General features: G+C 41.2%; 1 long non-coding RNA gene and 1 other non-coding gene across 12 annotated transcripts; both read right to left on the minus strand.

The window, feature by feature from the left end:
- Positions 1 to 6359: 6359 nt before the first annotated feature.
- LOC107313771 lies at positions 6360 to 8677 on the minus strand. Of its 11 annotated transcripts, none has more exons than XR_004307122.1 (5): positions 8601 to 8677; positions 8152 to 8296; positions 7371 to 7481; positions 6852 to 6965; positions 6360 to 6628 (listed from the first exon to the last, which is right to left on the minus strand). It is a non-coding gene; the product is annotated as an uncharacterized LOC107313771 (long non-coding RNA). The 11 variants fall into 11 exon arrangements; XR_004307130.1 differs by having other exon boundaries at positions 8152 to 8284; positions 8609 to 8625; XR_004307123.1 differs by having other exon boundaries at positions 8591 to 8621.
- LOC116653441 lies at positions 7103 to 7220 on the minus strand. The gene has a single exon (XR_004307268.1). It is a non-coding gene; the product is annotated as a small nucleolar RNA SNORA26 (small nucleolar RNA).
- Positions 8678 to 12311: the final 3634 nt, after the last annotated feature.

The following is a 12311-nucleotide window of genomic DNA, read 5'->3' on the forward strand; positions in this document are numbered from 1 at the left end:
TTAGTGGAATTTGCAGTATCAGAACTTCAGCACATACTTGTTTGGCCTCTCTGATCTTGACTATGTTACTGACATGGAGATGATTCAAATATGCTGCTCTTTAGGTGGACTGCCAGGCATATAACTTTACATATTTCTAACAAATATATATGTCAAATTGCTTGGTTCACAAAAAGGCACATGATTACAGGGAGATGAATGTAACATTGCCTCCTCTAGGGAGCAACGGGTCAGGAATTTCCAACACGCAATCAAGCAAGGAGAAAATGCTCTGTTAACTGTGATAGAAGAATTTTCATAACAGCTCATAACAGCAGCAACTCCTCCATTAGTTCTAGCACTGCTAAGTTAAAGATCAGACATTCTTCATTGCTCTTTGTATAGATGAAGGATAGGAGCAATTCCCTCTTCATCCCAGCCATCCTGAGCAGCTGATGAAAGAGTTCACACTGTCCTAGCACTGGGAACAAAAGGAACAGTTCCTTTCTTGAGTGCTGACACCCCGATACCACCGACAAACAGCAGTTTCAATTAGGAACATGGAAAAGGTACAAGCAGTTTAGGCAACATAATTGAATTGATCTGCTAATTGAAAAGGGCCAAGGGTACCCTGAGTTTGCACACAACCAGCTGGGACAACAGACCGCCAGGAGCACGAATGCGGACAAAGCATGCTTCACTCAATTAAGCAATCAATAAGATTGTTGCCTTTCATCTCTGCGTTCAAGCAATGTGTGCAACCAGGTATTATTTTAGAAACAAACTGTAATGGCCAATTAGAATGTTAGTTGCAAGGTCACGAGCATCCTTAAAAATAGTGCCCATTGACTTACTTGCTGGTGACAAAAAGCCCCCGAGGTATTTTCTTTTTGGCACCTTGCATTCAGTTATTTTCACCCTTCAGTGTTTTTGTATCAACTGAAAATCATCCCAAGTGTTACAGTGTGACAGTGTTAAGTTCCCTGCTCTCATGCTGGAACAAGAAGGAAAGCAGGGTGATGTTCTTTAAACTTGCTAGAAGCTGAGTATGTAGGAAAAAAGAAGCAATAGAGTGGGCCAATACAGTATTGAATAGAGGTGGTGAAAGATTAAAGCTTAAAGATTTCAAAACCCCTATAAAAATAGATCTGAGAACAAAAAGTTCCAGCTTTCCCCAGTATATTGAGAGATTAAATGAGCACAATGCAGTGCATGGGCTGCCTGCGTCCATAATACGCATACATACAGTAAGAAATGAAATTGCCAGGTATAGACCTACAGGAACTCTAAAATGAGATTAATATGGTTATTATTAGCAACTATTTAGCAAATGTCTCAGCAATCCAAGTCTGGGTGGTTTTTGGGGCAGAAGTAAACCTCAAAGAAAATTATTGCTCTTCTCTTTGGGCAGTTGAAATGTTTGGCTGTTGTACAGAAGTAATGGGTCACACAGGAAAGAATTCATTTTCTCCGTGCGGCAAAATCCATTATTTATAGGTGTGTGATGATAAGGAGACTTATCTAACACTAAGTCCAGCTGCTCAAAACTGTTGCAGAAGATCATAATTACTGTCACTATAAATTCATTAACATGATAAATCTTGCATTGCTGCTGAATGCCTGACACAATAGGGAATCTGATCCCTTAGGACATAACAGGCTCCATAACTCCCTGCAAAGTTAAGTCTAACCAGGTTGGCTTGCTTACAACAAGAAGTGTAAATGCAGTTTCACCATGTTCCCCATGGCCTGATTTATAGTGCTTCTCTGTGCTATCACAACAGGGGCTGATTCTGTATGAATTACTGTGAACTCATTTACATTACACTGATCACATCCCTTCAGAATCATTTGCACATCTGTAGATCAAGGAGAGAACAGAAAATAAACTCCTAAGTGAGGGTCCTGTGCCTGGTCCTGCCTCATGCAGCCTCCCTCCTCAAGCACAGCTTGCAGAGCTCTATCTGGGAAGCTCTTCCTCTAGATCTCACTTGCTGCTGACTGACTCAACAAGGACAGAAACCACAGCCAGTAAAACCAATTGCATTTGGCAACTCAGAGGCATTCACTTTCAATTTGAGAACTGCTTTTCTAACAAAGAGAGGTGAAATTACCTTATGGGTGTTTTGCTTTTGTTTTTCAGCCAAATTAACAGCAATTACATAAATGAACAGTTCATTTTCTGCACAAGTTGCCTGCAAACAAATTTAGAGAGGAAAAATGAGGCAATATGGAAACGTCAAACAGAGCTTTTAAAGCAACGTTACTAGGTTGTTATGTAAAATACGTAATCATGTGGCTTATGTTGCAGACACCATTTCAGTAGGTTATGATTGTGAACAAATTATACATCAGCCTCCTAAATTGTTCATCTGCAGACGCTGATAACCAATGCCTGCTATTGAATAACCCGCCTCTTGCTGAGTTAGCGATTGGAAATGTGAGGTGTGTGAAATGCTTCTGGTTCAGATAGGTTTGTACCAGCAAACAGGAAGGACAAGTTTAGTTTCAGTGTAAACTAGAAACCCTGCCCTAAAAATCCTTACTTTAAATTACTTAAATTATGCAGTTTATAGAATCTACCATAAGAAATTCTGCCAGAGTGGATCTGCAGTGCAGCTGAGAATACAAGCAAACATATGGATCCATATAATACTCGTACCTGAAGCTTTGATATCTGGCAACTAAAGTAATGTTCTGAAGGAAAACCAATTCCTCTCCACCTCCTTCCCAGTACATGAAATAGTCAACTCTAATTTACTTTTTCACAAGGAAATGGCAACAGCATTTTACAAGTTGCATTCTGTGCAAAAGCCTCTCAAGCCTTCCAACTTGTACTCAAATCCCAAGGCAATAAAAATACATATAAACTATTTAGAAGCCCATCAGAATAAAATCCAGAAGTATTTATATCACATGCTATTTCAAAGTCCAACGTGTCAATATCAAATTATAAGGGACTTTTTCTTTCTGCTGCTGTCACACAAACATACACAAAATGTCAGAAAGATATAAAATAACCTTCTTCCAGACCATCTGATGAGACTGAATGTGTACTAGCCTGTGGGATCAGACCACACACATCCCAGGGTCCTGAAGGAACCAAGTGAAGGTGTTGCCAAGCCTCACTCACTCATATTCACAACTCTATGGTTGTCACGTGAAGTCCCCAGTGACTATAAAAAGGGAATCAACACTCCCATTTTAAAGAAAGGTAGAAGGGAAGACATGGGAACTACCAATCAGTGAGCCTCACCTCTGCACCTTGGAGATCAGGGAATAGATCCTCGTGGAAGCTGCGTTAAGTTGCATATGAGATGAGGAGGTGATCCAAGCCAGCCTGATTGAGTTAGGTCTGTTCCATGCTCTTGGTCTGACCTGGAGAATGACATTAGGAAATCGCTAAGGAAAAAGAAAGTGTGCCAAGAATTTATCATAAAGCATTGAGAACATGAGTATTTTAATTTATGATATTTGAAAACAGAGGACAGTTTTCCTTTTTGATTTGAATGGTGACTACTAATAGATCACTGCATCAGTTATTGGATACTTTCTCTCTCTGCATGTCAAGTTATTGGTATGATTTGGATATGAAGTCAGATGGTAAAGAAAAACAGTGAGTATGTACCCTCTGAAATGCCCTATGCATCTCAAACAGTTTCATAGTACCATGAGTTACAGTGCTGCTGTCACATGAACAGCAGACACAGCACTTGCTACATAGTGAGCAATGGCTGCTGTGTAACTCTATTTTACATAGAAGTTATAGAGTACTACCATTCTTATCATGTATTTTTAAGACAATTGTTAGAGTTGTTGCATATTGTATTAAAAAATGCCATTCCATGTAAAGAATAGGGTGATGGAAGGGCTGCTCTCAGCTCTCACTGACTTCAGACCTACCAATTAGGAGCTGAAAGGGCTGCTCAAATCAGGGTAACTTTGAATCTTCCAGAACTGGGGATTCAAACTGAGCTGCCCTTAGGCAGGTCACTGGGATCTGTAAACCAGCACAGTGGGTTCCAAGCATGCTAGCACAAAGGTAGGACCAGGCCTCCAGATGGTGTAAATCAGCATGAAATTCAGTGAAACTGCACTATTTTACTTGAGCAGAGTGAGGACAGATCCCATTGCTTGTCTTCAAAACTTGCTTATCTTTCTGAGACTGCTGTTCACAATACTAATGTCTAACCAGATTTGAGGTTCTGTACTCACCTGTGCATCCTTGTTGTCACAGCAGTTCACCTTTCTTGAGCCACACAGCCTGAAGGGGTTGGGTTGCATGAAGTGGAGTTACTTGTTCCATTTCTCACAACTCTTCACTACTGCAAATCTGAACTCAATTCTGATCCTGTTGAGCACAGTGTCACGAGCTTACAGTTTGACTCGTAGTTTACCTTTGGTCTTCTCTTTAAGCATTATTATCTTTACCTTTCTGGATAAGTGATTTGTTCTTCCATCACAGCTTCTGCAAGTCTAATCCTGAATATCAGTGAATCATTGCTATTTCATCACTTTCTGTTTTTATCCTGAGTAACCATATAAATACTGAGTCTAACCAAGCCTTTGCTTACAACAGGAAGGATTTTGCTCCCCCAGCCCCCACCTAGAGGCTTAAGGACACAAGGGACACGATGCAAGGAACTTGTAGAGTGCCTCAGCATTTTCTGTGTCTGTCATTGTCATTTCTCTCTTCCCATTTATCAGAGGGGGAATGAGAAACCAATGCCTTCAAAAGAGAACACATAATTGCTGGAAACAAACTGTATCTTTCTGTGTACTTTACTTGACTTTATTCCCTTCCATTTACTTTCCTAACAAAGTATGCTGGGTGTGTTTCATGATTACACTTAAGAAAAAAGAATGAAAGGATGAATCTAACAGGGTTCAGTACCAAGATCCTGGGGAACCTTATAGTGAGCAATCTTTTGAAGTAGCTTGTAGAGAAAATGCAGAAATTATTTCAGAGAGCTCCTATTTATTCCCTTTCACGTTCCAAACCACATGAGATAACATTCTATTTTTAAGGGACAGATCGTGACATAACCAAATGGAAGCTGCGATTTCATCCTCCTACATCGGTTGTAATAAGACTCAATGGCAGAAGCACTAATAAAACCTAAGCCAAATTCTCTTATACAACTGCAAGTTCACTTTCCCTTCTTGGGAGAAGGACTGAAAAACACTCTGACTCATAGGCCACATACCACCTCTGCTTTGGTGTGCAATAAACCACTGAGAAGGAAATAACAAATGACCTTGTCTGCTCCCATGAGACAAGCCAGGGATCTGCATCACCTGCTGACTCCAAGGCGAGGGAGTTCTAAAAGCTGGAGCTCCCCATATGTATTTATCCCTTGGGTTTGGGCACACTTGTGTTCCTATGATTCTACCTGTCTCCAATTACTCCCACTTAAGTTTAAATGCACCTTCTTGATTACATTAACATATTGCCTCAGAGAAAACATGCATACAACCCAATCTGAAGATACCAAATCATTACTCCAAGCTTCTACACTTCAGCCTGAAAAAGTATTAACGTTCTCAGTGCACTGAGTCAAAACCATAGAACTCAAGCATCAAATCATGCGAGGAAATCTCTGATCTTTACACCAGAGAGCACCAAACAGCAAAGACCTCTTAGCAACAGTGAATGCCAGTGAAGGTCGCGCAGTTTTCAACTGTGATTAGACCAACCAAAGTACTGATGTGGCAAAGAACCCCATGTTAGCTCCATTTGGAACCAAATGTAAAAAGCAGTAAGAAAGCACATATCTGTTACCTAATTATCTGCTATCTAATGACCACTACAACTTTGTAGGAAGAACCTCCCCGCATTGATCCGAGTTCAAAAGCTACCTTAGTAGCTCTCATTCATTTTTATTCCTCCTCAGGTTTTCTTGCAATCCTTATTACACAAAACATTCATATAGATACCTATAAAATGAGCCTGGCTTGATGTCATTTAGCTGGAAATAATACTATCTAATAGTAATGTTTGTTAGCGCAAACCACTCATTGGCCTTTGAGTGTTCTCCAGCAAATTACAACACATGCAGACAAACACTATGAAGAGCAGTAATGCCTCAGAAATAGGTCTCTGAGAGCAAGTAATCACAAATCTTGGCCCCAAAGAACAGGCTTCACTATCAAAGTTCTCAAGTAGGTCCTTGGATCCCTTTAACTATTATATCTTTAGTAAGTTTGAGATCACCTATTGACTAATTGGACGATATGCAAATTACCATAGCCTAATTAAGTAATTAAGAAATGTGAAATCACTTTGAGGTCAGTGGGCAAAGTAAAGTGATTTAGCATTCTTAACTTCTGAATAACTTTACATAGGAAGCACCTAAATGAGAGAACTTCACAACACAAGCTTGTGATAATTACCTTTATTTCAATCAACACAGAATCACACAGAAATAAATTGCCAATTGCCACAGCTTTGAAGAAACTTCTGTTGCAACCAATAACTAAACTGTTTAAACATGATCATTGAAGATGTAATAGTCTGAGTAACTGTTTCAGTTCAAGATGAAACATTATAGAGGACAACTAACATGACAGAGGACGACTGAGTGATCTTTCATGAAGTTGGTAACCATCCACTGAGCAGATCAGCTCTGATGCCTTGCTGGTTTCCTCTCTGTAAAAGAAAAGCTTTATTTAATTTGCAGTCAGCATCAAATAGCCAAATGGAGTTCAATGGCCTAAGATTGAACTACACAAACAAGCTACATGACACTAACCTTAAATCAAAGGCATTTCTCACTAAAGATTACATTGCCACAGGACAGGAGAAAAAAGCTCCTTAGGTGATGACACAACCCTGTCAATTCAAGTTTGATAAGACTTTTTACACTACATACCTGGAGACCAATCAACTTATAAGCAACTCTTCTGACTCCACACTGTTTGTCACCACCTCATGAAGAAAATTCCAGGCAGTCAAGGAGTAGCAACACACCTGAGAAGCTGGAAAACTGATAAAGATTAACGTGAAACAGAATTAGATAACAATCATTAGTTGATTTCTCAAATCCTAGAAGCTTCTTTGAATGCAATAAAATTGATTTATTAACTTTCTGAAGCACAAGAAAGTGGTTTTATAGTTTCATTAATGTGTTCCTCTCAGCATGATCCAAAGCAGAGTTTCAGCCTCACCTCTGGGTTTGAGAGAGAACTGTTGTACCCCTCTGTACTGGCCACTTAAGACACTGACAGACTTAAGAGGGCAAAGCTAAAAAGGGGAATAGATCACACTGATGTGTTCTAAGGTTATTTGCATTTACCTTTTACTCAAACTAGATAACCTACTTGAAACTCATGAATTATCAAAAAGCATGAGTTAAAGTGGTCAATAACTCATTATACCAAAATGCACTTACCTTCCTAACAGAAGGTACTCTGCATTATCAAGGAGTCCTGAAAACTGCTTTCAGTTTAGGTGCAATCATCCATTTCTAGGAGTTTCATGATTGAAGCTGGCTAAGTGACTCCTAAATAACACAGAGACAAATTACTACAGTTTCAGAAGTCACATAAGAAGTTCATCATCAAATGTCTACAGTGAGGTGTAGTGAATGTTTTAGGAAGAACTTCTTTACAGAAAGGGTAGTTAGGTACTGGAATAGGCTCCCCAGGGAGGTGGTTGAATCGCCATCCCTGGTTCTGTTTAAGAGCCATTTGGATGTGGTACTTAAGGATATGATTTTGTGTAGGGCTTTTAGAATTAGGGTTCTGGTTAGGCTGCAGTTGGAGTTAATGATCTTCAAGGTCTTTTCCAACCTGGGTAATTCTATGTTTCTATGATTCATTAGATGGATGAGTTCATCCTCTTCTAGCAAGGCCATTTAAACTAAATAGTACAGATCTTTTTAATGTATCTCTAAACATGTCGCTAAACAGAAAGCATAAGTTACTTTCTAGCATCAACCCTACACTGAAGTTGTGAGTTCCCAACTTTATGAGAAGACTTAACTGGCTAATTTGTTACCACAGTGTGTCTACTTGCTATACCTTGCAACAAATTACAGGCAGGGAGACGCCAAAAGCTACTGTAACAAACAGAAGAGGAGGCGGGGACTATGGAAAACTACTACACAGATGCAGATCAGCAACGATGCGCTGAGCTCGACTTGTGAGGCTCATCCTGAGCACGCCCCTTACCTGCCGGCACCAGCACGCGTGTCTCCATCCCCAGCAAACCCATGGCAGTGGCCAACCGGGGGGGGAGCAACCAGGCGGGCAGAACCCCGGAGAGCATCGGGAGGCCCAGCGGGAACCTCGGGGTGGGTTCAACCTGCGGACAGAGCTGCGGAAGGAGAGAGAAATCAACGTGGGAAGGGGTGGAAGGAGCCGGGGATGAAGGGAGGGGACGCTTGTGCCTCACGACAGGATGCAGGGCGGAGGGGCGGCTCCGCGCTGGGTTTATGTGAGGAAGACGCTCTATCCCCCTGTGCTGACTCCTCGGAGCGCTGCCAGGCTCCGAGAGAGCAAAAGTGAAGGGAAGACACGACGTATGGCCCCGCCTCGCCCTCCCGCAGCCCGGCACACCACCCGACCTCGTATGAGAGGAACATCAGGCCGGACCCTTACCGACCCTTACCGACCCTTACCGCCGCACCGCCGGCCGGCGGGGAAAGAGGGAGGGCGGCGCCTCCGTGGTCCTTAAATAGTCCCCGCTGCTCCCGCGAGATCCGGAGCAGGCGGGGAGGAGGAGCGAGCGGGGTGGGAGCCGGGCGGTGCGGGCGGGGAGAGGGGCCGGCGGGGCTGGGAGAGGGGGACGGGCATCAGGAGCCAGCGAGGGTCTGACGGGGCTGGTGGTGGGACATGGCTGCTGGGACATGGCTGCTCAGCTCCACGCAGGTGGCAGCTGCATGGGTCCTCATTGTGCAGACTGAGTGTAAAGTAGCAGCTGCATAGCGGTTTTGAGGAGCTAAATACAGCTGATCTCTGTCTAAACTCCCATCTAAGCCCCTTCTTTGGGAGACTTAGGATTTGTGTGTAAGGCTGGCGAGACAAGCCCCGAGGCCGCGCTAATACCCTGCTGACTCCCAGCAGGTGAGCAGGCACAGGGCCGGCCTGGCACAACGCAGGAAACACACAGCACTGCCACCAACACGGGGTGCACAGCCTGTTTTATGGTTTTATAGTCTTTATCTCTAAGGTCCCTTCCAGTATCTCTAAGGTCCCTTCCAACGGGCGGGAGACTGTGCTACTGTGATACTGTGCTACTGTGATACATTTCAATCACATCAAGCTAAAACAAACCAGAAGCAGACACATGGTTACAATGAAAGGGTAGCTAGAGTTTTCTTACCACTTGTGGATACTTGTCTAAATCTTGATACTTGCTTGAAACATAGTTGCTGGTGCAATCCTTTAGTACCTGTATGCCTGCTACCACCAAGTTAAGTCTTGCTATAGCCATCAGTCTTTGTCAGTATCCATCTGTATGACATAACTGGTAGATTTGGAACCTTACCAAGCAGCCTTCTATTTCAACACTGTTATTCTTATTTTAACTGAGATATTCAATGCAATAAGTCTGTCTTAATAAATCTGTGGAGTGCTGATTCATTAAAAAAGCAATTTGATTAATTTATGCAGCCATTTACATAAAATGAAAGGGCTATTATACATTTATGCCCAAAATAGACTAAGTACAGCTTACAGCCCATATCTATATCAAAATATCCTTTGTGTTTTGTTTTCTGTGTGTATGTTAGATAAAATTAGAACCTGTAGAATAGAATAAACACAATAAATGAAATCCTTGTGGGAGTGCAAAACAGATTTGTTATTTCTGAAGGTTTCTGGTGTTTTTCCTCGGTGAGTCTTTCCTGAACAATGGCAGATTACTTCCACGGTTATAAAGTTTGATCATCTCAGCAACACGTTAGAGCTAGAACTCAAATGGTGCCTTTTTTCTTCAGCTGGAAGCACAGTTGGTATAAGTAAGAAACATACCAGTGAACTTGGTGAATTATATTATAGAGAGGCCACACTGCAAACATCTGTCTTACAGAAATAGGTGGGAGTATTGTCTGTTTGGGACTGGGATGGGGAAGGTTAACATATAGTAAAATCTATGAATGATAACACAGAAGTTCTCTTACTGTTATTGTTCAGAGCTCCTTACACAAACTTTGAGATGCAATTGAGCTGAAGAAAGAAGCAAGAGTAAGATATTATGAGATAATCACTCCTCTAGGCTACTATTGAGCATCAAACTGACCGTGAAGGCCTAAGCAACCTGACTGTAGAACAAATTGTTTAATGGTCGTCAGCATTAACTGCTTCAATCTGCTCTGTCAGCTTCTGCTGTATTTACATCTATCTTTTGCTGATGTGGTGCTTTCAAACCTGATAAGTAATGGAAAAAAAGATGGAATCAGGTGCTGAAAATGTATCTGAAAAACAGCAGTCTCTGAGGGGGGAAAAAGAAATAGAGGAAAAGGCAATATTCCCACTCTGCCAGCCAGTATAATGTTAATGTTAGCACAGGTAGGCTAGATTCACAGATAAATTTAATGCAGACTTTCATTTTCTCTGCTTTAAGTTTGGTAGGTGACAACTGAATTTGCTAAAATTCTAACAGTAAATGATTATAATGATTTAAACTTCAAAAAATATTACAGGATTGGAATAAAAATGGGTAGAAACTGCTGTAAAGCTGATACTGTCTGTGGGAAGAAGGATGGGGTTTTTATTGGACAAAGGAACCCTCAGGGACCTCCACATTCATTTTCCATGGGCTGCCATGAACTTTTTATAGACCACAACACACTTCTATCATTAGAACTTCAGAAGTCAATAGAATATCTCCTGTGGACCTGTCAGAAAGTTCCAACTGTGGGCTGCAAGCTGCCATTTGGCATTGTACTAAAGCTCCCAATCTGTTCTGCAATGGGAGCCAAGCTTCATGGAAAATACCTGTTGTTAACTTTAGAAAGGGATTACCATGAGATTTTCTACTCTGTCTTCTCTTTTTCTTTGATATAACACTGCAAAGTACAATTGTCCAGCTTTGCAGTGGCCCCCACGTAGGTGAATTCCTATTAGTGCGACAGCTCAAAGAGCTGATCTTTCTCACTGAAGTTAATGATGAGTTGTACTAAAAGCTGAAAGCATTATCAGCAAAGCTAATGGATGATGACCCATTTCTGGACTCATTTCTGGGACTGTTTATTACAACAAAAATTTAAACAAACCCTCTGTGGAAATTTCTCAGTTCTGGAAAGGAAATAGAACATTTTCTCTTAGCACAGTGAGTTAGTATTAGCTCTGCTACCAACTATGCTGTGTTTGTCCAGGCAACTCACATGAAGTTTCTGCTGCCTGTTTTCTCTATAAAATAGGCTGATATTAACTTGTCTCCTGATAATTTGACAGCTCTGATGGAATGTTTGCAAAGTAGTCTGAGACCTTCAGGTGGAAACCATTAGGAAACCCACAGCCTCAGCCAGCAAAAGGGAATATTTGTAATAGGTATTTATTATAGATAGTGCAATAAAAATATTGGAATCTATAACCAGATGAGAAAAATACTGATCTAAAAGTAAATGCAGGAGGAGGAAGACTGTTCTATAAGTAGATGCGAGAGGTTTTTTCTGACCTTTCAACAGAAATTATGTAAGCACTCTCAGGTTATTAATAGCCCCTTGTTTTCCTTCTCTTTGTTTAGCACTCAGAGGTAACACTGGGTTAGCTGTTTGTTATGAAGAGATAGGGCAGTGCTCTGGAGTGGGAACAATTGTTCACTGTTCTTTATTTACACAGATCCTATAGTGTCTGCAGCTAGATTTTGTTGCTTTTCTTAGCAGTTTTTTATCTTCAAAAAGCTACAGAAATAAACTTTCTGGTTCTGAAAACAGCAATGCTGAAAGAAAACTAAAGCCCTCATCAACCCATTTCAAGAGGGAAAGTTTCTTCTTGTCTGATCCGATCTGTGGCTTAAGAGCAAATAAGTCAGATCATTAAACCAGCACGTTTCATATTCTTCTGAAGTAAAGTAAAACAAAAAAGCGTCCACCCTTGAACAAAAGGCAATAAATGCTTTGTAGAGCAGTATGTGCATATACATGTATCTGTGTCTGTCTGTATGTCCATATTTCAAAATAAGCATATCTTCCATGATGCACAGTTCCTTTAACAATGACAAAGAACTTACCAGGTAGCACCTTATTTATTTGGCAACACCAACATGTAACAAAAACTGCCTGGAACTTCAAACTGAAATCAGGGAATGGGGATCAGCAAGAAAGCAAATATATGAAAATACCTCTAACCCTTGTCTTACTTCTTTTGAACGTTGCATTTCTTTG

Source organism: Coturnix japonica, chromosome 4 (assembly GCF_001577835.2).
Source record: "Coturnix japonica isolate 7356 chromosome 4, Coturnix japonica 2.1, whole genome shotgun sequence".
Lineage (NCBI taxonomy): Eukaryota > Metazoa > Chordata > Aves > Galliformes > Phasianidae > Coturnix > Coturnix japonica.